Here is a 21,960-nt window from a genome sequence, read left to right on the forward strand (position 1 = left end):
AAATCTTTTTAAATTTTATTTTATTTCATATTTTTATGTTTTATTTTTAGTTTTTAAATTTTACTTCCATTATAGTTAACATAGAATGTTCTATTATTTTCAGGTGTACAGTGTTGATTGAACAATTATATATATTATTTGTGTTCATCATAACAATTTAGTTTCAATCCCTTTCACCTATTTCACCCATCCCCCCACCATCTCCCCTCTGGTAACCATCAGTTTGTTTTCTATAGTTAAGAGTTTGCTTTTTGGTTTGTCTTTTTCTTTGTTCCTTTTTTTTTTGTTTTTTTGTCTCTCTCTCTCGCTCTCTCTCTTTCTTTCTCTTTTGGCCCAAGGAGTTTATTGGGGGCAGGGAGGCTCTGCATCTAAAAGAACATGTTGGGTCTCTTGGTGGTGCAGCATGGCTTGTGCTGGTGACGCAGGAGCCAGTGGGGCAGCAGGCACTCGATCTTGGAGTCCGGGAACTGCTGGGCTGACAGCTGGTGGCACTTGCTGGCTGAAATCTCCTCCGCCTTCATGATCTGGATGGAGCGGGCTGGGTGCAGTGTCTCAGTAGCACTGGGAGACAGCGCCTGCAGTGGTCAGGTCCTGGTACTGCCACTATAGATTGTAGGCACCACTGTGGGAGTCTGAGCACAGCCAGGTGCCAAAGTTCTTCACTCTCAAGGGGGATTTCTCAACACCTGTCCACAGTCGACGATTTCCCCCAAGCCTTCTTCATCTTCTTTAGCTGAGACACAAAGTACGAGAAGCAGGACTTGGCGACAACATGATCAGGTGCAAAGATCTGCATTCAATAGAGGGGTGGAGTGCGGCATTTGGGGGTGAGCCAGAGGCATCCTACTACCTTGTACTTTCCCAGTGTGCCCAAGGCCTTCAGAGTGCTCTCTCTGCTCTTGCTGCCACCCAAGAAAGGAAGTTTTTGTTTCCTAAATTCTATATATGAGTGAGATCATATGGTATGTGTTTCTCTGAGTTATTTCACTTAGCATTATACCTACATCCATCCATGTTGTTGCAAATGGCAAGGTTTCATGCTTTTTTATGGCTAAGTAGTATTCCATATCTTTCTCCATTCATCTATGGATGGACATTTAAGTTGCTTCCATATCTTGGTAAATAATGCTTCAGTAAATATAGAGGTGCATATATCTTTCAAATTAGTGTTTCCATAACCTAAAAAAAGCTTTTCTGATCTGATTAAGAAAGTTAAAAATTATCATGAGAAGAGATAAAGAAAGGAAATAAAGAAAAAATGCAGATCACAGTGACAAATGAGTTTAAAGCTTGATTTCAAGATCTTATCATAAAGTCTATAGAAAAAAATGAATGGTTACATGCATAAGAAGCTATATAGTATAAGGAAACTATTATACCCTAAAAGAATTATGTTAAAGTTAGTGTCTGATTAAAATATTTACATCAATTGATGGTGCGTTGGAGTGTGCCTAGTAGTATATATTGTTAACTTTTTACTTTATAAATTATAATTATTAATTATAAAATATGACTAGTGTGCCTTGAATATACTGTTTTCATTTTTATGTGATGTTCTGCTCCAGTTTGTCTCTACCCTTACTTATTTGTATTTATTTTACATGAACTCAAAAACGGCATGCTTATTAGAAAGAATTTTTCAGCAAAAGGAAGACAATCTTTAAGATTAGGGACATCAAGAAGGGGAAACAACAAAGATCAAGTAAAACAAAATAAGAGAGAAAAATGATGAATTGGTTAGAAACTGATTAATAAGAAAATAAAATGGAATAGATATTTTAGAATATAATTTGAGATTTTTCAGTCATGTAAGTCAATTCTGGAACAAAGTCAGTTCTCTTGAAAAAAACAAGGAACTTTTTTGTTGTTTGCACTTTTTTTTTTTTTTTTACCATACAGAGGTATGTAATTTACAATTATACTATATTTGGTCTATGTAGACCATGTGCCTAGAAACAGATGTAAAAACTGGAATTCATTATTTTATTTTATTATTGATATTTTAAATTTATTTATTTAAATTCAAGTTAGTTAACATACAGTGTAGTATTGGTTTAGGGAGTCTAACCTAGCTATTCATCACTTACATATAATACCAGTGCTCATCTCAGCAAGTGCCCTCCTTAATGCCCATCACTTATTTAGCTTACCCCCCCAACTACCTCCCCTCCAGCAACCCTCAGTTTGTTTTCTGTATTTAAGAGTCTCTTATGGTTTGCCTCCCTCAGTTTTTATCTTATTTTTCCTTGTCTTCTCCTATGTTCATCTGTTGTGTTTCTTAAATTCTCTGACTGACTTATTTTACTTAGCATAATACACTCTGACTCCATCCATGTTGTGGCAAATCAAGATTTCATTCTTGTTGATCACCGGATAGTATTCCATTGTGCACATGTACCACCTCTTGTTTATCCATTCATCAGCTGAGACCGTGCCGCATCAAATTATTTTACTTTTTAAAACAATGTATTACATTTCCTGACAAAAGTCACTGCTTTAGTACAAATGCAAAATACTCTCCATCACTACTTAAAGGCTAGAAACGATCCTAGACTTCAGCTAAGTTAATTTTGGAATAGTCAGAAATCAATGGGGAGGGGAAGAGACAAAGGGAAAAGACTAGGGTACCCAGGCTGTGTGATCAACAGTGCTAGTTTACTCCGGACAAAGGCTTTGCTGCTGTCACCTTTCTGACAACCACACTTCCAGTTCTCTGGGGTCTTTCCAATTCAGGCTCAGTAATCCTCAGGACAACATCTTTGCACTGGGGAGACTCTTTCACATTGTCCTTGGTCCTCAATATCCCTTTTTCCCCACAAAATGGAGTCCAGTTTGTGTTCTCAGTCTAAGTACAAAATCATGAGGACAACTGAAATCGATACTCAGACTAAATTAGGCCCGACAGAGTGGGTTCACTGCTCACGAAGTGGATCACAGGATCCAGCCCTAAGAACTCCCTTCCATCCTTATCCGCCTGCTCACTTAGTATAATACACATAGGCCTCTTGGCTGTTCCTTGAACATTAAACGTACTCCTAGCCTGAGGTCTTTACACTTGAAATTCCCCTTTTCTTAGAATGTTCTTCCCAGACATTAGCCTGACTTTGCTTCATCATTATATTAAGTCCCTGTTCATATACTTCTTCACTAGAGAGGTCTTCCCTGGCTACAGTACCCAAGGAACACCCCTTACATACTGTTCTCTCATGACACTTTTCACTGACATTATACATTTGTATGTTTCTGAATAATCACCCCCTCTAGAATTAAAGCTCTAAGAATCTTCACTGCTATAGTCCTCATATCCAAAACAACCTCTAGAATACCGTAGGAGGCCAATAAGTATGTGTCCAATGACCCAACCAGAAGTTGCTAGACGTGTAACAGGTGTTCAGTGAGTATCTGTGGAAAATCATATTGACTGAATGAATATGTACACACTTGACGCTAGTTTCAAAAACATTCACGGGGCGCCTGGGTGGCTTAGTCGGTTAAGCGTCCGACTTTCGCTTAGGTCATGATCTCGCGGTTCGTGGGTTCCAGGCTGCTGACTGCCAGCTCAGAGCCTGGAGCCTGTTTCAGAGTCTGTATCTCCCTCTCTCTCTGACCCTCCCCTGCTCACACTGTCTGTCTCTCTCTCTCTCCTACAAAAAAAAAAAGTTAAAAAAAAAAACCATTCATAATAATCAAATTTTTTGTTATTTTAAGTTTGGCCCTAATTATTGATTTGGTCAGACTTGGGAGTGTCATGAATGTTTCCTAGAGGAATGCATGTCATTTAGGTTGAGATTTAAAGGACTCATAAATCAGGCAAATAGGATTATGCGTTGAACAAGTAGTTGGAAGCAGAGGAAAAGGGAACTGTTCAAGGCAGAGAGAACATACGTATATATGTATACACAGTGTATACACTTGCTGAACGATTTGAGGGGAAGTTACATGCATCATGGTACTCTATCCCTAAATACTTATGTATACTTCCTATAAATATGGATATTTTTTACATAACCATAGAGTTGTTTTCAACCTCAACTTCACATTGACATAATACTTTTATATGACCTATTGCCAGTATCACAATTTTGACTAATGACCCAATAATGACTCCACACAGCATTTTTAATTCTTAAGTTTAAAGTCAATTTCTTCTGCTATGTTTAGTTTTCACAATTTAACAAAATTGTAATTTACAAAAATCTAAGAACCACGTTAAGTAGTTGACTTTGTTTGCGTTTTCCTATCTATAAAAGAAGTAATAAGGGGGGCCTGGGTGGCTTAGTCGGTTAAGCGTCCGACTTTCGCTTAGGTCATGATCTCGCGGTTCGTGGGTTCGAGCCCCACGTCAGGTTCTGTGCTGACTGCCACCTCAGAGCCTGGAGCCTGTTTCAGAGTCTGTGACTCCCTCTCTCTCTGACCCTCCCCTGCTCACGCTGTCTCTCTCTCTCTCCTAAAAATAAGTAAAACATTAAAAAAATTAAAAAAAAAAGTAATAAGATTTGAAAGGATATTCCCTTACATTACTGAAGTCTATCTCCTGCAGCTTTTTACATTCTATGGTTCCAACTTCAAAACAAACAAACAAAAACAACAAAAAAAGGAGAAAGCCACCACGTTAATAAAAAAGAGTTGCCCAAACTGACCTCCCCTGTATAGTATTTGCTTTGATACTTTATTTGCAATAAAAGTTCTTAATGTCCCAGATAGCATTCTGGGACGAAGAGTAGTGGTGGAGGGGGACAAAGCCTGTTCATGAAGTATTGTTTGTGATAAGGTCAACTTCAAGAAGTATCGAAGTCAGCTAGAGCTAATTCACTAGGTGGTCAGTAAAAGTTCAGAGTAGGACAACATAAACCATCAACACTCCAAACTTAACACGACCAGAGTGGCACAATGGAGGCCTTATGTATAGGAATCCTTTTGCATCCACTTACAAAGTTGCTAAACTGGTTTCTACTTCCTTTGTGGGTGTTTCGGTAAAAGAAGAAAAGCGTGTTTTAGCTTGTCGCTGAGAGCTGATCTCTAATGGAAAGGGAACAGATTCATCAGGATTATTTAACTCCATGAGATTCCTAATTTAACATGGACAAAACCCACCCACACATGGACAAATGACTTCCTTCTCACACCACCCCTTTTTTTTTTTTTTCGGATATAAGAAATGCACCTGGATTTATCTGCAAGCCATGTCAAAGGCAGAGGTTTGACAAGTCCTAGATCTTTGATAAAATAATAGTAACACATACCAGAAGTCTTTAGCTGCCTATAGAAACCACCACCAGCATGAGCACACATATGTTTGCCATGAAGCTACTGGAAAATTTGCTGCTAAAATACATAAACTTAACCAAGGGTTCACAAAACAGATGCATTAAAAACGAAGTCAAATGGCAGGGCTCCAGTGTAGCGGTAGAACTAGGGGCTTTGAAATCAGATATATCCAAGTTTGATTTCTATCTGACTCTTACTGTGTAGTTTTGGCTAAATTATATATAAAGCTTTCTAACCCCCACCTGCCTCACTAGTTAAAAAGGAGAAATAACATCTACCTGCCAACGCATTAAATTAGGGTTAAATGATATAATGCATGTAAAATGTCCAAGTACAATGCGTGTCAAATGGTAGGTGCTTAAAAATAATTCCCTGAGCCCTTCAGTATGCTGACAAAAAATGGATTTAATATAAGGCCCAATTGATTTAAGGCCAAAGGTATGGAAAGGAGGGAGCTGAGGTTTCCTGAGGGTGTTGGCACAAATCACTGAAGGCAGGAAAACACGAGAACAATTAGGAAGCTCTGCCTAAAGTCCTGACAAGGGCACAAGAAGCTTGAACTCGGATGGCAATTGTAGTTGTAAGGAGTACAATGGGGGCGGGAACCTAACTGGAGTCCTAACAACAAGGCCGAATACAAGCTAATGGACAAGGAGTACAAGGAAGCCTGGTGTGTTTGTCTGCCTTTCCGGAAACAGGAGTGCTGCCCTTGCAACCAGCAGAGGGGAAGGATGGTTTGAGTCAACAGTGGTCATTTTGAATTCTGGAGATATTTTCAGGCACCCACAGAATATTCAGGAGGAGTTTCCCAGCTCCAGCTGGGCATGTGGTGCCTTAAGCTTGACACAAAAGTTAGCATTCACGGTCTACTTTGGGGGAGTCAGCTGCAGAGGTGAGTTGATACCATAGCAGATGATATCTTCAGGAAAGAAGTGTGAAGAGACAATAAGAAAGCTGTGGACCACGTGTATTTAGGTCAGATGTAACAACAGTGTTTTGTTTTGTTTTGTTTTTCAGCTTTAAAGGCAGAGTGCCAAAACTACTGTTTGTAAAAAGGTTTTGAAACGGAGCGAGGAAGGGCTTTGTACTTATCTGGTTTCTGGGACATTGGTCAGCTGGCATCTTGTTGAACGACAAAAACCATTCAGAGAGGGTTTCTTCCTTTTTAGGGGGTTAAGAAGAGCAAAAGTGAACACATCTCCTGTGGGTTGATTTAGTGGCAGGCATTCTGGCTGTGATATGCAGAACAAATGACCCCTACAAGTGTCCTTGTCCTAATCCCTGGAACCTGTGAATATGTTCCCTTACATGGCAAAGAGGAATTAAGCTTGCAGATGGGATTAAGGTTGCTAATTATTTGGCCTTGAGATAGGAAATTATGCTGATGGGACCAAAGTAATCACAGGGGTCCTCATAAGTAGAAAAGGGAGTCTGGAGAGTCTGTGGCTGAGTGATGTGATATGAGAAAGACCTGATTGGCCACTGCTGGCTTTGAACATGGCAGGGGGTCTCTACAAGCTAGAAAAGGCAAGAAAATGGATCCTTTCCTAGAGTCTCCAGAAAGAAAAGCAGCCCTACCTGCACACATAGCCTTATGAGAAGCATTTTGGCCTTCAGACCATCAAAGCTGTAAAATTAGAAATTTGTGATGTTTTAAGTCGCTCATGTTTTGGTAGTTTGTTAAAACTGCAACAGGAAACTAGTACATCTGCTAAACACTTTGTATGTTATATCTGAGGCAGGACCTATTATTATCCCCATTTGATGAAAAAAATAGAGGCTTGGGGAAGTCATTCTTGTCTGTGATACCAAAGCCCATGCTCTTAACCACTCTTTTCTCACCCTCCAAATTCTTACAAAAGATCTAGAGAGGTCTCTCAAGTTATCATCTTTCTTTCTTAGAAAATTCCTCAATAGTTTTACTCAAAGATATTCATGTCATGATATCAATGGGACAAGAATAGATTATAATCACACATAATAAAAACTATATGAGTATTTTCTTGTTAATACTCATATTTCTTGTTAGGATGACTAGTTACTTTGTAATGGCTGCTTTCAACCAGCAACTAAAAAGGGCCTTATCACAAATAACTAATTTCCATTCCTGGAAGCTTAGCGTTTATGTCCTTTCAGCCTAAATGAGAAGTAGGAGTTTGAGTTAAGGTTTTTAGCAAGCCCTTGTTCACAACATTAACTAGTTATTCCTGTCCCAGCTCCTCCCCTGAAGAAGGTGGTCGGCTCCATTACAGCAGGCCGTTACGCAAGCCTCGGTGGAGTCTTGCTGGAGAAGGAAGAGCATCTGACAGACACAAATAGTCCTCAGAGAGAAACCAGATTAGCAATGTCCAAAGTCAGCCACACCTCGTCCTTGTGTTTTAATTCCTGTAGTTTTAATTTTGATAAATAATTTTTAAAATTTTAGTTTTCAGATGTGAAATATTATAGTTTATGTCTTTATGAATTGTACAGTGAGCTCTTCAAAAAGCTTGCCTTCCCTGAGGAAATCTTTTCCTCATACCCTCTCAGCACAAAGGGATGATTTTACCCTGGTGCAAATTAAAGGCCCCAGGATCTCACCTTCCTCAACTTGTAAGATTTCAAGAAATCTAAGCTGAAGAGAACATTATGTAGTGTATGCACTACTAACTGATTATATCTGATGTGGCTTTTTACTCAGAATGACATCCTGTGACCTCAAATCCTTTGTGCAAAGAGACGCATGAATGCCACACATACATGTGTCCAGGGGCCACACACACACACATGCTCACATGCTTGTGCACATACAGAAGCAGCTTAAACTGTTTCTGAAGCACTTCCTTCTTGGTATAATCTTCAGGCATATTACATAAACTTTTTGAGAACCACTTTGTGAGAATAAACAAGCAAAATGTATACAGCAATTGTCAAAGAGCAGACATGCCTTCTATGTTATTGCAAACAGCTGTACAAGCATTTCTTCATCAGCTGTGTGCTGGAAAGGCAACAGACAGTTTTAGTCAGGAAGACTCTTTCTCTTTCCTCTTTGTCCTTGGTTTAAAATCATGCAATCCAACAAGTTAGTAAATAAAGCAACTGAGCTCTGTCACGGCTTCAATTTCTGCAACTATTCTCATAAAACAAATGGATGAGTTCAAAAGCAGTGATTTCTAATGCTGCAAGTCTTAATAAGAACAACGTCCACAGAATTTTACAGAGAGCTAAAAGCTAGTATCTAATTTGGTAATTATCAACAAGACTGTATATGACAGAAAACAAAAAGATGGTGGCATCTAAGCATTTTTAAAATTCACATAAATATGCAGATTTGTCCTACTAATTACATATTTTGGGTTCCCTGCTAGAAGATGGTACAAAACAGTGAACATAGGGCATAAGTTTTATACATTCTCTCCATTACTGGTAATGCCTTGTCCTCATATAGCCATATTTTCCCTGTTTTTTTGCAGTTCTTGGCTATTAACAGTCTATTTTTTCAAATAACTTGGTAGTCCATGACTGTGAAACACAGCAAATCTTAAAGGAAGACAGCAAATTTGGGAAGAAAAGCACAAGAATAGGAGTCAAATATTTGGCTCAGAAACTAATTAGTTGCATGAACCTGAGATAAGTCTTTTAAATTAGATTTAGTAAATCCTTTCCTGTTCTACCACCTATTTTAGCAATATAATTAACCAAAATAATCAGATCAAATATTAATCAGCACCATCTGTAACTCAGAATAATTCAATTCTATTTGGAATGACCGGTGATAATGTCAACACATGGCGTACCAGCTTACACAAGGGTGATTTTTAAGTCAACAAGGAAGAGCTAAGAAACCTGTTATTGTCAAATTTATGATTGAAAAAAATCATTAAGTCTTCCATACACATGGCATACATGGTTTTGTGTATGTACCACCTGTGGAGAAATGCATAAGCACAATAAACTATGGTTTAAGGAAGAACAAAAGGGAAGTCTAATGCAGATGTTTGGACACTCAAACCACACTGTGTTTAAGATAACTATGAAACCTCAGTGATGAATAGGATATGGATGAGGAATTACAAAGTATTTCTGTTTGCTTGTTGGTATGCTCACCTTTTTAGTTATTTTATTCATATTAATCTCTATGTTAGTAGATTTGTTTATGGTGAGGGTTAGATGACAATAATGGCGGCATATTCTACATTTTATATGTGGTTTGAGTCTGTGTAACTTCAAGGTGATGTGATTTCACTGCAGCTACAGACGTACATCTAGGAATGTCATCTACATCTACATTTTCTACTTGTTGAAGAGATGGGCCTATGTTGGAATATGGGTCTTCATGACCCTTTCTTTGAGCTGACTATAAGATGAGGTCCCACCTGACACTTGCCTCAAGGGTTGCCTTCCATGGGCAGACAGTCTGGGCAATCAGGACTAAGAGATGAAATCTGAAAATCAAAGACTATGTAGAGTAAGAGTCTAATTGAAGTCATAACAACAGAAGCCACATGCAAGCAAATGGATAAGGAGAGAAACTAGCCTATAAAGGGGAATGGAAAAGACTTGCAGAGAAATGTGAAAACGAGAGACCTTGGGGAAGCAGGGAGAGAGAGAAAACCTTGACTCCTGACTTTCTAGGACCAAGTCCTATCCCCATGAAGCCATAGGTGTTGATGCTTGCCTGATCATTATTATCTCTTTTTTAAAAATATGATTGGCTCAGTTTTAATTTCTTGTGACTCAGCCTTGACTTGAAAGAACACTACTATTCAAACAGTATGAAACACACTGAGGGAATATATTTATACACACAGACACACATACACACACTCACACACACACACACACACACACACATGTATGTATGTATGTATGTATATATTTGTTTGACCCTTACTAAAGCTCTGAAAGAATATCACTACTCAGCGCCTGGGTGGCTCAGTTGGTTAAGCATCAAACTTCGGCTCAGGTCATGATCTTGCAGGTCACAAGTTTGAGTCCCACGTCAGGCTCTGTGGTGACAGCTTAGAGCCTGGAGCCTGCTTGGGATTCTGTGTCTCCCTCTCTCTCTGCTCCTCCCCCTCTCATTCTTTCTCTCTCTCAAAAATAAAATGTCTAAAAAATTATTAAAAGAAAAGAATATCACTCTTATTTTATAGACAATGAAAAGGAAAAAGGAAGATTTTGATTAACATTGTAGAACTGTGTTCAACCATACAATTTTCAACTCTGAACTGTCTGTCTCCATTATGCCACACAACCATCTCCATTACATCCAAAGGTAGTTTCTTCTTAGTAGCTAATAAGGTTCCTCCACAATCATAAATGTTCTTGTTTGCCTGGAATAATTGGAACCCTGCCCAGAATTCCCATAGTTTGGTCATGTTTTCTTACTCCTAACACCAGGGAGCCCTCACCCCAATTCTGTAAATCTGATGGTACTGCATACAGGGTTTGGGTATAATGGGTAAATAAATCTTTCTGAAAAGATAGGCTATTTTGAAGAATCAAAGGTGAAAGATTTCCAACTAACTTTTAAGTACACTGAGGGTAAGACCATGTTTGTGCTTGGCACATAATAGAAATTCAAATATCTAAAATGTGCTAGGTAAACTGTATGTGTTCACTTGGCTAGGTGATATGTCCAGTTGTTTAGTCAAATACCAATCACTCGTTGCTGTGAAGGTAATTTTTATTTGTTATTGATATTTAAATCTGTGGATGTTGAGCAAACTGAGTTACAGTTGATTAATGTGGATAGGTCTTAGCCAATCGGTTGAAGGTCTTAATAGACTGGGATTTTCTAAAGAAGAAGGAATTAAGGCTCAAACAGGGACACATAAACCTTTCCAGCTTGCCTATCCTGTCCTGTAGAATTAACACTGAACACTGAAACATCAATTCTAACCTGAATTTCCAGCCTGCCAGCTTGCCCAACAGATTCCTGGTCTGCCAGCTCTCACACTGTGTGAACCAATTTTTTAAAAATAAATATCAATGGAGAGAGCGAGAGCGAGAGAGATTATATATATTTTATGCATTATATATGTTATATGTACACAAATATAAAACAAACATAATGTATATAGACAATACACTATTATATATTAATTATATAATATAATATATTGATTAATATTTTAATTTTAATCACTATATGAATATTATAATATACATTTCCCATGGTTCTGTTTCTCTGGAGGACATTGACTAATATTTAAGGTTTGCTGAGCTTGTTGGAGTGGAAACACCTGAATCAGGAGACGCTAAAGAGAAAATATAATTTCAAATTTGCAGCCAGTCCTTTGTAAAAGTGAGGGTGGAGTACCTGAGTAGATGTCACTATCCTAAGCAGGATATATTAGTGAATTATTCAGTACAAACCTAGGGCCAGAGCCCAGACTAGAATGGGAGGTAAAGAACTCACCAGCTGTGCCACCTTCCCAGTTCCCAGATGTGTTAGAGTTGGAAGCCAGGTAGGGGTTATTAGAAAAGGCTGCAGAAGAAAAGCAAAGGGCCCAGCAATGTGTTAAGAGGACAGAGTATGAGAAAGAAATCCCTTGTGTTGAGGAATTGTGGTAGTTCCCTAGGAAGAATGGTGACTGATACCGAGTCCACTGGTACGGAATACCGTTCCCTGCTTTTTGCAGAAGTCACCTTCACCATGTTGTCCCTTCCACCCTCCTACATCCAATAAAGTGACACTTGTAATGTTTTAGTTGTGCTGTGGGGGGGTCAAAGGAAGGATGTGGGGTTTCCAACTTGAAGCAAAGTAGGCCGGTAAGCAAGATTGTGCACCCAGCAAGTGCAGCAAAGAGTGATGAGCAATGATTAGAAGCAACAATGGCAAAGAACCAAGTTGCACATAGTCTGATTCAGTGACAGCTATTTTTTTCAAATGTTTATTTATTTTTGAGAGGGAGAGAGAGAGAGAGAGAGAGAGAGACAGAGTACGAGCCAGGGAGGGGCAGAGAGAGAGGGAGACACGGAATCTGAGGCAGGCTCCAGGCTCTGAGCTGTCAGCACAGAGCCCAATGCAGGGTTCGAACTCACAAACAATGAGATCATGACCTGAACTGAAGTTGGACGCTTAACCTACTGAGCCACCCAGGCACCCCCAGTGACAGCTATTCTTGAAAGCAGTGGATGTTCAATTGTTTATACTTGGAAGGAAAACAGTTTAAATAAGATAGCAGGCTAAAGACACTGCATGTAAAGCACATAGCAGACTACCCAGCACATAGAAAAACACTCAAACAGTAGGTATTATCATTAATAAAGAGACACCTGTAAATAGTTTAATATGCTTTGTAAATGCCACTTAGAACTAACATTTGTCCTTGATGTTCAGCTGTGACAGGTCTTTCCCACTGAAAGCCAAGCTTTTTGTCTTCACAGCATTCTGGCTTCACCAATAGGAAGTCATAGTCCTTTTGAATTTATTTTTCACTGATCCATTTTTAAAAATGTTTGGAGATATGTTTACAAGATGGTTTGGGTTTTTACAAAAGTGTAATTGTTGGTTTGAGGTCAAGTGTTATGACATACAATTAGTACACTGTATAAGTCTGGTTTTTCAAAAGCGTTTCCATTTAATCCCTGAAAATGTTTCAGTTACTCCTGTTCTTCATTTTTTTAATGTTTATTTATTTTTTTTGAGGGGGGGGCAAATGGAAGACACAGAATCAGAAGCAGGCCCCAGGCTCTGAGCTGTTAGCACTGTGGGGCTTGAACTCACAAACTGTGAGATCATGACATGGGCCTCAGTCGGATGCTTAACTGACTGAGCCACTCAGACACCCCTCTCCTGTTCTTGATTTTTAAAGTAATTTCAAGGAATTGTTTTCTAAGACATTTTAAAGTACTTTTTAATTAAAATTTAAAGTTCTATTAAAGTCTTAACCTTTAGAGAAGTCTTTAGAGAAGACTACATATTCAATATTAAACATCTGGGCAATACAAAAAAGTAATAAAATAACAACCACCTCATCCTATGCCCATCACCCACAGGGAACCATTACTAAACAACATACAACCTAATATACTGAATACCTTTTTAGTTGACAACTTTGAGATATATTGTAGAGATTTTAATCAATAGGTTTAGCTCAGAAGGATGATAGTCTTGTCTACCATACACCATTTTAAAAATGTAGGAAAATAGGATGAAAAATGTTAGTCATTTTTTGTTCTTCCTTTTATGAGTAGGAAAATTATATAAAAAGTATTTTACACTCCCTGTGTTAGGATGAAAGCCAATTAGATAATAAAGACACATCAAGACTTCCTGATTTTAGATATAATTTGGGGAAATATATCAGAGAAAACTCCCGTATTTTCATAAAGGATGACTGGCTTAATGGCATCAGTCTATCCCCTCCCTGTGCTTACTAACAGCAGACCCTGACTCCAGTCACATACTGTCGGAATATAGTGAGGGAAGCCAGGAAAGAACAAAAGAAAACAAAACCAAAGACTGAAGCATATCTTCATGATACACGGGCTTTGATAAATTAATAGAGAAATGAGTTTTCTTCACCTTTAAACTGGCAAAGATGCTTTTAAAGTAATGATACTCAGTGGTGAGAGTGAGGTCAACTCCTCATATACTATTAGAGGGAATGTAAATTGGTGCTAGCTTTCTAGAAGATAACTTAATACATTTGATTTTAAAAAATTGTAAGAATGTGCATACCCATCAGACCCAGTAACTCCAATTCTGGTGATTTATTCTAAATACAAGAATCATAAAGACAAATACCATATGATTTCACTCATATGTGGAATTTAAGAAACAAAACGAGCAAAGGAAAAAAAGAGAGTGACAAACCAAGAGATAGACTCTTAACAAATTTTTTAATGTTTATTTTTGAGAGGCAGACTCTAGGCTCTGAGCTGTTGGCACAGAGCCCAAAGTGGGGCTTGAACTCATGAACGGAGAGATCTGAGCTGAAGTCAGAGGCTTCACTGACTGAGCCACCCAGGGTTCCTCCAGGCTCTTGGGTATAGAGAATAAACTGATGGTTACCAGAAGGGAAGTGGGTGGGGGCAAAGAGAAAATAAGTGATGAGAATTAATCACTTGTCATGATGGCACTGCTATGGAATTGGTGAATCACTATATTGTACACCTGAAACCAACATAACAGTGTATGTTAAGTCTACCGGGATTCAAATAAATTAAAAAGGACTATTCACTAGTAAATCATTCATTAATATGAAAAGAATAAAAACAGTTTAACCATACATAATAGATGAACAGGGCTAAAAAGATTAATATACAGTGAAATATTATGCAATCAATAAAATTCATGTTTTTACTGTTAAGTTGATAAAAAATAAAATGAACTGTTTATATTTCTAAAATTGAACACCATCTTTCTAAAATTGGACACTCTGCAGGTCGAAATGTCCATCCTCTATTCTTTCAAGATTTAGTAAAGAGCACTATCATCCACTCATTAGCTCATGCCAAAATTGTAAGAATCATTCTTGCTTATTTCTTTTATCCTCTAAATCCTATTTATTAGCAAGCCCTGCTTCACTTCCACATTTATTTAAAATCTGTCTACTTCTCTCTGTCTCCACTGCCAGCATCTCACTCCAAGCTACCTTGATCTTTTGCTTGGATCATGACAGTGACTCTACATGGTCTCCACTCATGTCCCTCAGGTTATTCATAAAGATGATCATGTTATGACCTTTGTATTAAATTGTTGTTGTTGTGTAACAAATTACCCTAAATTTAGCAGCTTAAAAACCACACAAATTTATTATCTCACAAATTATTATTATTATTTGTTTGGATTAGGAGTCCAGGCATGGCTTTGTTGGGTTCTCTGTTCAAGAGCTCAGTGTTGGCCGGGGCCACTAGTCTCATCTGAGCTTCTTCCAAGTTCACTGGTTGTTGGCAGAATTAAATTCCTTGCAGTTGTAGGACTGGGGCCTTTAGCAACTAGAGACTAAGCACTGTTCCCTGCCACTTGGGCCTTTCCACACAGCAGTTTGCTTCTCAGAGCCAAAAGGAAAGCATATTTGCTGAAGTCAGAGTATCTCTGACTTCTGTCTGGGATCTCTAGATCCTCTGTTAAAGGCCTCACTTGATTGGGCCAGATCTACCCAGAATAATCTCCCTCTGGAATAACTTAAATCAACTGAGTAAGGACCTTAATTATATTTCCAAAAATCCTCTCGCCTTTGCCATGCAATATAACCTAATCATGGAGTGATAGGTCTTCAAATTCATATTCATATTCGTGCCCATGCTAACTAAATGGGAAAAGGTGTACATGGAATGTCTACTAGAGGCTGAGAGTGTTGGCAGCTTGCATGGACTACATGAATTCATATGTTGAGACCTCTGTTCCCTTGGGACAGGGCAAGAAGGTGGGGCCTTTGGGACGTCATTAGAGTTAGATTAGGTCATGAGGGTAGAGATCCCAAGATGGGACCAATGTCCTTTTATGGGAAGGACCAGCGCTCTCTCTCTGCCATGTGAGGATATAACAAGAAGGCAGCCCTTTGCAAACTAGGAAGACTGCCTTCCTCAGACACCGGATCTGCTGGCACCTTGATCTTGGACTTCCCAGTCTCCACAACTGTGAGAAACAAATGTTGGTTGTTTAAGCCACCTATTCTGTTATACTAGCCTGAGCTGACTAGCACAGAATTCTGTCTACCATGTCTCCCATTCCATACTTGGCTCTGGGTGACCTGACAGTATTTTGCATGGTACATCTTCTTTTTAAAGCTTTCTGTATTTTCTGAATTTTCTACACTGACAACATGTTAACATTTTTCCTCTGCAAAAAATCTAATGTCATGCATTCTTCTGCCTTAAATCTTTCCATGGCTTCTCATCATCCTAGAAGACTCCAAACACCTGGTGGCCAAAAGTCCTTGTATGATATGGCTCCTACCTGCTTTTCCACTTCTCTTCCCTTCAGAGAACTTTTAAAATCATTGTGCTTGTTCATGTCCCTAAGCAGAATGTAAGCCTAAATAAAGCAGAGCCTTTCTGCCTTGTATCACAGGATCTAGCTCGGAGCCTATCACCAAGAAATTGCATATGCGCTGGGATGAACAAATGGAAAACGAGTCTTTCTAAGGTCAGCCTACATAACATATGCAATGCATGTAAACTTGAAATAGTATAGAAAAATATGAGGATCCTTTTTGCAGTTATGGGACTAATTGTAGCATCCATGAAGGCAAAGAGTTAGAACCCTCGACAGTGACAGACTCTTAAGGAACAATCACAAAGAGAGAGGCCTATGGGACTTTTACTGGTCAGGGCATCTACTGTTAAAGTTTGCAAATCATTGCTAATAATATCCTCAATCACAAAAGAGACTACTTTTACTACCACTGCTGATAAAATTGATAAAAACAACAACAACAACAAAAGCTTGGCAGCTTAAAAAGTTGATGAGTTCTTGTCACTGAACTTTTTCCAAAAGAAGTAAACAGCCATTTGGCAGGAATGTTCAAGAAGGAATATGAGACATGGATAATATGTTAGAAGAAACTGCTGATTAGGTTGGGTTAAGTCATAGGGAAGCAAATTGGGGGTACATAGGCCACAATTCTTTTGTGGATGTGTTTGTTTGGAAGACACAATCTTTATTTTAAATTGGTTTGAATGTCCTTAGATAGGGTGTAAGCTCTAGAATTCCTGTGGTTTCTGTCACTTCTATTATTTGCAAATGATGGATGTGGTCATTCACGAGCCCAAACACAGATATGGGAATGCCACCCCTGGACTCTCAAAGTTCTCTTTCAACACCTGATTATAAAGGACAAGATGCCGTGCTAAGAGAGTTGTTGACATGGAGGAGGTACGCTTTACGCTAATAATAATCATCACTGCATGACTTTCAAACTCTTTCTGTACTCTTTATCCTTGGCATTCTAGCCTATATACTTAAGCTTGTGGCTCACTTTGAAGATTTTATCTGTTGTCAAAATATTAACTTAACCTTTTCCAGTAAGAAACTTGATAACAATCCAATACATCTGTGGACCAAAAGAAAAAGAATCTTTTTGTTCCTGGTTGAAGAATAAATATGACCCAGTTCAGATATTTGAAGAAATATATATGAAGTAAGAAGTCTCTCTAATCATGCAAATATTGACTTCATCCTTGAAGTTCTTTTTTATTTCAGAGCACTGAGTTACAATTACATTTTATTTTATTAGTGAACATCTTAACCACTGAGGTGGACGGACTTCATGTCCTACCACCAATTTTTACTGTTTAAGATGCTGAATTAATATCTGATGAAGAGATGCCGACATTTCCTCTTCTCAGTAATAAAGAGCAACTAGGAAGAGCAATGTGTGTTGTGTGTGAGAGGAGGTAATTAAGCTAGCCTCCTTAATGAAAGATGTCTTCTTTTCTTTTCCCTGAGAGAGACAGAGAGAGAGAGAGAGACAGAGAGACAGAGACAGAGAGACAGAGACAGAAAGAGANCAAGGTTCTGTTTTGGACCTCTTCTTTTCTTTCTTATCCCGCATTTTGTAAAAAGTTTATTTATTTGGAGAGAGAGAGAAAGAGAGAGAGAGAGAGAGAGAGAGAGAGAGAGAATCTCAAGCAGGCAAAGAAGTGTTCACACCTGTGCTTTCCTGAGCAATGTAGGCCAGGTATGTTAGGTGTAATAACAGAGGCTACAGGCAAAAAATGTCTTGAGGAGTAGCTAAAACTAGTTATGATCTTGGAGGGTAAATGGATTTCACAAGTCATATTATCAGCTTGATTCAATGTGACCCCAGTCAATTAGCCAATTGTGATCCATAATCCATAGCTGATACTAAGCTAAATATGATAGCATTTGACAGGTAATAAATAATACCTTCTTCACAAAGTCATTCTCAATTTAAGGCAGTTACATTTACTTAAAACATGAGGTACCTCCTGTTAATTTTCTGGGTGTAAGATATCCCACAGTCGTGAATTAAATTTTTCAGACCATATTCAAAGGTGAAATTTATACTAAAATTTCACCCTGATTGTATTACACCTGGATTACATAAATATAAATATTAAGTACTTCAAAATTAGCAACAGTCCTCCTCATAAGTTTTGTTTTTATATTTTTATGATTTCTAAAAATATTAAAAGGCACTAGCTGGAATTACTATACAGCTATGTAATACATAGCTTAAAACAGTTGCCTTTTAAGTTTTGCACCTTTTGGTTCACATAATACTAAATATTAAACATAAGTAAAACGTAGAATATATTTCATTATTCGTGGACTTTTTTTTGTTTCATGGTTTATACTTGTGTTACCAGGGATGTAAAGGGATTAATGATAGTCCTTTGTGAACTATACTATCATGGATTTACAGAAATGCAGACTTGCCTAGCTTTCTGATTATTTTTAGAAAATGCTCTAAAATTAAGAGATTAAAAAGCACATACAGGAAGGACTCAGACATGCAGCATACCCATCTGTGAATCATTAACACCATCGTTTATAATGATCTTTTCTCTTTGGTCTAAATTTTATTTATGATTAAATAGAATATTTATATATTTTAGGTGCTGGCAGTTATTTAAAAATATTTGCTTTTATTTCTTTCCTTCACTGCATTTCAAACAGTTAAAATTCTATATTAAATAAAACAAAACAAAACACTGAGGCACAGAGGGGTAGTTGAAAATTGCTACTTTCCCTTATACTTCTCTGAACTGCATTTGTTGTTCTGAATATTCAGGCAAGCAAAATCATGTGCACATCCTGTCTGAGGGCTTTTTCTACATTTATATGTGAGAATTTCAGTAATCTGTGTCAAAATCAGAATGCTTATCAGTTTTTCAGAACTCATCATGAAAACTCAGAAAGAGTGATGGCTGAAGGAACTCTACCAGATGCTCTGGTCTCATATCACGTCCCTGGCATTAAAAAGAGGACAAGTTCTGGGAGGGCACGGATTGTATATAAACAAGAGCTTGTGAGACGTGGCATGATTCAATGGAAGAAGAAGCACCTGGGCTAATGTCCAGTTTCTGCAACTTCTGTGTGATCCTCGGCTTGTGAGACTCAAATGAGACAGTGTGGGTCAGAGAGCCTCATCTACATGAAGTCCCTAAAAAAACCTTATGTATCAACCAAGTTTTCAAATTAAAACACTCTACTGTACTCTAGTCTCCCCATGGGAGCCAGCAATCTGCCACTATTACACCTGGAAGAAGTGATCCAGGATTAGGAGTTCCCAAAGTTCTATTTCTACTTGAGTGAAAAATGAAAATAACTAGGCAATGTTGGTATGCCCTCCGCCAAACTTATGTACGGCAGGGAAACTGGACTATGGTGCCAATCTCTCTTTAATGTTTACTGCTAATTGCTCTGATCAAGGGAGTCACAACCATGCACAAGGCATCTGTGGACATTTTCCAGCCATATGCAGTATCTATGCTTTGCTTGCAAAGAGAAGATGAAGCAGCAGGTAACTCTGAAAGGAATCAGACTCTAGTGAGCAAACTGGGTTTGTTTTCATGCAATGACAAAGTCAGTCAAAACAGGGCTAAGAAACTGCCAGATGTAACAAAGTAATGATCAAACTAGAGGAGCTCTAGAGAGGCCCAGAGAAAGAGGGTTATCTTCTCTACTGTATGATGGAGCTGTTACAAATTAATGACCAGGGGAAAGCTATGGAAGGCCTTGGACTCAGAGGATTCTGAATGGGAGAGTCTAGAACTGCAGCTTCCTATCCAGTCTGAACAACTGATTAATCAATTTCTTTATTCATCAGCTGAAAGACCCATAGGACCATAAACTGCACTAAGAAGTGGGGATTCAGTAGTGAAGAAAGACACAGCCACTGCCCTCCAGAAGCTCACAACAAAACAAGCAATCACAGAAGGACCAATTAGTACTATGATAGGGATGACCGTGCTGGGGAAACACGGAAGTGGGTGGTGTTAATTTCAGCTTTTGTAGAATCAAGGAGGTCTCACCAGAGGAAGTGATGCCCAAGTGGAGACCAGAAGGATCTTTTGAGAGTGGCCAGAAAAGGTGACCAAAAATGGCATGTACAAAGGTCCAGAGGCAGGGGAGAGCTCAGCAAATGGGGAAAAAGAAGCAGCTCGGTAAAGGGACAGTGATAGAAGATAATGAAAGAGAACTTGACAAGAGATGGTGTGAAAAGATAAGGAGAGACTGGATCATGAAGGGCCGTATGAATCGTGATCAGAGGTTTGGGAGATGGGAAATCAGAGGGAGGCAATGAGGAACCACTGAAGGGTAAGTACTTGAGCAAATCTCTAAGCTTCACTTCTTCACCTAAGAGAAAGAATTCTCCTTGCCTCAATGAGTTATAATGAATACCAAATAAAAGCATACAAAGAACTTTGTAAACTATAGAGCTTTATAGAAATATGCTGTAATGTTATTCCTTTCCTCACTGGAAAAATACAAGTACCAAAAACAGATATTCTTTAAAAGGTTTATTTTGTATTAAATAGGTCTTCCCCTCTTTACTTTAAAGATATGTATTCTATCAGCATACATACCAGTTCTTCACCACGTAGCTTAGACTGCGTTGTTAAGTGGAAACAAAAACAGAACAGAGTGGGAAACTCAGTAAAAAAACACTGCGCTGCCCTCTGAAGGTCACAGCTCAAGTCACAAGAGCCCCACCCTGACTTGCCTATTTAAAAACAGAGCGTACACCCCCAGCCCCAGCCATAGTCCCTTTTAGCCTGCTCTTCTTTCACATTTTCCATTGTACTTATCTTCTTCTAACATACCATTAAGTTTATTATTTATTAGTTCCACTATATAAACTCCTTGAGGGCAAGGATATTTATGTTTTTTGTCAATGGATGGCTATCTTATATTCAGATGAGTTCTTGGCATTAGTAGGTGCTAATAGATACTTATTGAGTTAACTGAATGAATAACTAGATAAAAGTGCAGTTTGTTAGAAATTTTTGCAAAAATTTATATATTGAAAATATATTATAAATTGAAATTATAAAATTAAGAATAAAAACCACTTCAAATGCATTTAAAAAAATCTAAAGCCTTATTTGACACTTTATATTACAAGTGTTCCTATTAGTTGGTTTCCTCTAACGTGGATCTCTTAGCCTGTAGCTAGATAGGCCACAGGACCCATTTGAAAAACACGCAAGTGTATGCTGGATTTAATTTCAGTGAGTGACAGAGAATTTGAATTCCGCTCTAGGAGTTTTATTTGCCACCTTTATCGGATATGCCTTTGGATACGCCTTATTCCTATTATGCCTGTGGGCTCATTTACAAGCAAGGAGGTAAAGGCTACCTCCACTATTATTGCATGCTGGTAAAAGTGACCATAGAAACTAGATAAATGTTGTCTTTATTATTTCTTTCCCCTATGGAGGTAGTGTTCAGGGGAAATGATGCCTCTATTTGAACAGGGAATGTAATGATGTGACTGGTTGTTAGTAATGCAAAAAGCATGTTCTGTGCATGCTTCTTTATTAAAGTCCTGAAATCAGAACTCAGTTGTAATTTTATTTTATTTTTAAAAAATGTTTATTTTTGAGAGAGAGAGAAAGAGAGAGAGAGCGCGAGCAGGGGAGGGACAGAGAGAGAGAGGAAGACAGAGCATCCAAAGCAGACTCCACGCTGACAACAGAGAGCCTGATGCGGGACTTGAACTCATGAACTGTGAGATCATGCTTAACCAACTGAGTGACCCAGGAGCCCCTCAACTGTAGTTTTAA

General features: G+C 38.3%; 1 protein-coding gene and 1 pseudogene across 2 annotated transcripts in view; both read right to left on the reverse strand.

Annotated features, from left to right (window-relative positions):
* Positions 1 to 21,960, reverse strand: part of OXR1 (oxidation resistance 1) — a 226,609-nt gene that overhangs the window by 130,290 nt on the left and 74,359 nt on the right. The window lies entirely within an intron of this gene.
* LOC120222323 overlaps positions 369 to 21,960 on the reverse strand; it is a 50,656-nt pseudogene continuing 29,064 nt past the window's right edge.

The sequence above is a fragment of the Hyaena hyaena genome, unplaced genomic scaffold (genome assembly GCF_003009895.1).
Source record: "Hyaena hyaena isolate Hyena2069 unplaced genomic scaffold, ASM300989v1 scaffold_868, whole genome shotgun sequence".
NCBI lineage: Eukaryota > Metazoa > Chordata > Mammalia > Carnivora > Hyaenidae > Hyaena > Hyaena hyaena.